Source organism: Rutidosis leptorrhynchoides, chromosome 3, assembly GCF_046630445.1.
Source record: "Rutidosis leptorrhynchoides isolate AG116_Rl617_1_P2 chromosome 3, CSIRO_AGI_Rlap_v1, whole genome shotgun sequence".
NCBI classification, from domain to species: Eukaryota; Viridiplantae; Streptophyta; class Magnoliopsida; order Asterales; family Asteraceae; genus Rutidosis; species Rutidosis leptorrhynchoides.
The window spans coordinates 478,998,145-479,003,493 of NC_092335.1; positions in this window are offsets into that span (position 1 = coordinate 478,998,145).

Genomic DNA, 5,349 nt, shown 5'->3' on the forward strand with positions numbered 1-5,349 from the left:
TGAAATTTGGATAGCATGCTCACATATGATTTCTCATCATGGAAAAATTGTCGGATACCCGACCCGACCCCGTTGACTTTGGCTTTGATCAAGTTTGACTTTTAGTCAAACCTAACCAAATACGTATGCAATCGTTCTAACTTGCTTTTATACTTGTATCTTGCATGAAACTTGACAACGTGATTCACATGCTATATAATTGAGTCGTAACGAGCCATAGGACTAATTGAACAACTTTGACCAACCGTGTTTACCGTTATTGATACAACCTATTTTTTTAGGTCAAGACTAGCATCCGTTCTTACACACATTTACTTGTGAAGTGCTTTTACACTCTTGCACTCAAGGTGAGATCATAGTTCCAATTTTACTCTTTTTAACTTACATTTGGGATGAGAAAACATAAACGTTTCATTTTACAAAGTGAACACAAGTACGAAAACAAACATTCTACATACGAGTTAGAACAAAATCCTCAATTCGATTATCATTAGTTACACTTACCGGGTGTAAGCAAGAACTTATGTTGTATGGCCATGTGGGTTTGACAAACCCTCATTCGGACGGTTCGCTACCGTTATTCGGATGAAATATATTTTCGAGAAACAGTGTATGTTCTAACACTATTGTGATGGGGTTCGTGGAAAGTTAAACCTTGATAATTGGGTGCTCGTGATAACAAATTTTAGAATAGTTTATTATTATTTCAACGTTATAAATCTTGTGGTTCATTTGTACTTACTCGCTTACTTACTTAAACCTATGATTTCACCAATGTGACGACCCGAAAATTTCCGACCAAATTTAAACTTTATCATATATTGATTTCGACACGATAAGCAAAGTCTGTAATGTTGAGTCTCAAAATTTTTTAACTATGTACATGGATTCAGATAACCTTTGAATTATTATCATGTATGCAATTACCCTCGACTGTTCCAGACGATTCACGAACAAATGTGTGTAAATAAATATGTATGTATATATATATATATATATATATATATATATATATATATATATATATATATATATATATATATAAACTTTATACATAAATAATATAATATAATTAATAAATATTAAAGATTCAATATATTATAATTAGTAAATTTGACAAAAATTTATAAATTGTATTATATTAAATTAATTACAAGTTTGAGTATAATTATTACATTAATAACATTATCTTCATTATAAATATTAATATTAATATCTGCAATATTAAAATTATTATTAATATAAAATATGTGACAACCCGAAAATTTCTGACCAAATTTAAACTTTATCTTTATATATTATCGACATGATAAACAAAGTCTGTAATGTTGAAATCTCAAAAACTTTGAACTGTGTTCATATAATCAATTACCCTTCGACTGCTCTTGACGATTCACGAATAATTATGTGTCGATATATATATATATATATATATATATATATATATATATATATATATATATATATATATATATATACATACATATATACATACATATATATATATATATATATATATATATATATATATATATATATATATATATACATATACATATGTATATATATATATATACATATACATATGTATGATTATTAAATTGAGATATATTAATAAAACATTTAACATGAATATAAGTTATGAGATCTATTTACGACTTGGAAACGTTAATAAAGTAGTGAATGAATAATACTTTACATGAGCGTATTTGCTTCGATATAAGTTTAATATATTTATCGACGAGATTATAAGATAATATCAAACGGTTGAATTATCAAGATTCATTGTGATATGATTTGCGTGTCTCTGTTGAGAGGTCCACTTTGATTTAGGAAACCTTTCCTTTTTAACTAGATTCGGAATAATTGGTAAAGTGATTTACAAATAAGAACAAGACATCAATTATCGAGAGTTAGATAAAAGTTAGTGGAGATTTCTATTTGATCTACAATGCATGCTTTACAATAATTTCCTCGTTACTTTTGATAAGATAACAATTTAGTTTTTCATATTATTCAATGTGAAAATGAAATTAGGGAATACAGATAACTTAGAAAATGGATATTGACAAAGTTAAGTAAATTAACGTTTTACATTGAAAAGAATTTCATGCAATTGGCTATCCAATGAACTTTAACCTTCGTTTCATAAACAAACTGTAAATTTTAAAAACAGGAAACTCGTTATACCTTATATATGATTTTATTTCTTGAACGAAATCGTTTTACTATATAACAAGTCCTATTATATATATGTATAATAAACTTCAAAAATATATTTTTAGTTTTGAAAAACTGTACGTTACATCATTAAATAAAATTTCGATTAAATATATATGTTATACAAATTCTTAGACAAAGATATATATATATTATACCATAAGTAAATATAATTTTAACTTCAAAATAAAATGTTTTGATTATGTATATTTTTCTAAAGAGTTAAGTAATATTATATATTTAATAAATAACGAGACTTTGATTTATAGAAGCAAATGACCACGACACTCAAATACATAAGTTGTGCTTTGGGTAATATAGTCTTTAGATGATTAAGTCTAATTATTGATAAATGTACATGTCGCGTAACGTAAAGTGCTAGTTTTCTAAGCGTACGAAAATGCGTTCGAGAAATCGAAACCGGGACATAAGTCGAGTGATAAAGTACAATTCGTTGGAACTAAAATTATGAGTTAACTGTGTACGAGAATATAATATAATATTTAATTAATTCTAAAGATTAAATATATTATATATTAAATAAATATATATATATATATACAACATAAACCGTCGGTAGAAAAGCAAAGTGGAAATGAGCTGTATTTGAGGACTCCGCAATCGCGGACCATATACACACGAAAGTATCGCAATTGCGGAGCTAATGGGTTCAGTTTGGGGCTATAAAGCTTGAACGTGATTTGGTTCAAATTCAATTCAATCTATTCTTCTATCTCTCTCATTATATATATATATATATATATATATATATATATATATATATATATATATATATATATATATATATATATATATATATATATATATTCTTATTAATTAATATTATAAAGATTATTATTATTATTATTAAACTTATTTTTAGTAGTATTAGTATTATTATTATTAGTATTTTACATAAAATACTACGACAAGGTCATGAGAGAGTTATTTCAAGACGGGTTTTTCGAGCGGGATAGGGCTAAGGAAATTATGGGTTATAGCTATGGAGGTTATGGGTATTATTCGAGGGTATGCTCGTGAAGTCAACTTAGTGTTTATCATCTTCGTTGCGTTTACGTACCTTTCCTGCAATATTGAATCTCAATATTGATACGTGAGCACTCATAACTTAACTTTTATATATTAATAGTGTATCCCTGACTAGTGCTCGAGTATATAGGATTATGCATGCTTGTATTTTTGATATTTTCATTAGATAGGTTATGTTGAATTCTGAATTAGTTACATATGCAGTTGAGATAAGGTATAAGATATGCATGTCGTTGGAAAGCTAGCGAAAAATTAAGAACTTTTCATTTAGATATCGAATGGTTTCGATAGAAGTTATAGTCAATTGAATTTTTGTATTATTATTAAAAATGATTATTATCATCGTCGTTATTATCATCGTTATAATTATTACCTAATTATTATTATTATTATTATTATTATTATTATTATTATTATTATTATTATTATTATCATCATTATCAATAAAAGGTATTATCATTGAAAATTGTTATTTTTATTATTATTACTATCGTTAAAGTTATAATTATTATTATTATCATTAATATAGTTATTAGTATTATCATTAATATTATCATAATATTTATTATTATTAGTATTATTATAATTAAAACTAATATTAGTAACACCTAATTATTTTAATTACTATTATTATCACTATTATGAACACGATATAAAAGATGACTAAAAGCTATTAACAAGTCGATTGAGAAATAATGAGTATGAGTATCATGATGAAATTAAAATATTGTAAAATATTAATTTAGATAAAATTATCGTTCTTATTATTATTATTATTATTATTATTATTATTATTATTATTATTATTATTATTATTATTATTATTATTATTAAAAGTATTGTTAGTACTATCATTTAAACAAAAATTATCATTTTACTAGAAATATCATTGTTATTATAAATTATCATTATTATTTTGAATATAATCATTATTTTATTTAAACTATTATTTTAAAGTTAATATTAAAAAGTATCGTAAATATTAAAGTTATCATAATTACAATTATCAATTTATCATAATTAATAATATTATTAGTAAAAAAATAAATATTGTCATTATTATTATTACCAATATTATTTTATCAAATAAATATATGATACAAAGATATTTTTGCTACACGTAACATAATTACACTAATAATACATACCACTATATTTTATGATATTAAGTGAACTTTATAAATTTATTTACTTAGAATACATAAAAGTATATTTTTATTATATATAAATTTTAATATAAACTTTTATTAATAAATGACTTTTATTATTTACTTTAACAAAATCTAATAAATATTTAAATATATATAAGATGACTATATTTAAGTTATATAATAATCATGTATAGATTTTGGAAATCATTTTGAGTCAAATTGACTTTTGTTGACTTTTGCATAGTAGTCTCGAGCATTAAGATTGTGGTACACTATGACTTGACCTAAATTGTTAAACAGATATTGACCAACATATAAATATATATAATTAATATAGGTTCGTGAATTCGAGGCCAACCTTGCACTTGTTCAATGCCACCATATGCTTAATTACTACGAAATACAATATTGTGAGTTTCATTTGCTCCCTTTTTAAATGCTTTTGCAATATATATTTTGGGACTGAGAATACACGCGCTGCTTTTATAACTGTTTTACGAAATAGACACAAGTACTGAAACTACATTCTATGGTTAAATTATTATACCGGATATCACCCTTTAAAAAGCTTGGTAGCCTAAGAATTTGGGAACAGACCCCCAAATTGACGCGAATCCTGAAGATAGATCTATGGACTTTAACACGTCCCATCCGGGTTACGGGTGCTTTAGTACTTTGATTTTATATACAGATGAGTGTACCTGTATATTGGGGATATTCTAGATGCATTTGTTAATGTCAGTTACCAGGTGTTCACCATATGAATGATTTTTATGCACTTGCGAGTGTAAGATTATTTATGAATAATGAAAATCTTGTGGTCTATTAATATGATGGAAATGGTTGATTACGATAAACTAATGAACTGACCAACCTTTTGGTTGACACTTTTAAGCATGTTTATTCTCAGGTATTAAAGAAATCTTCC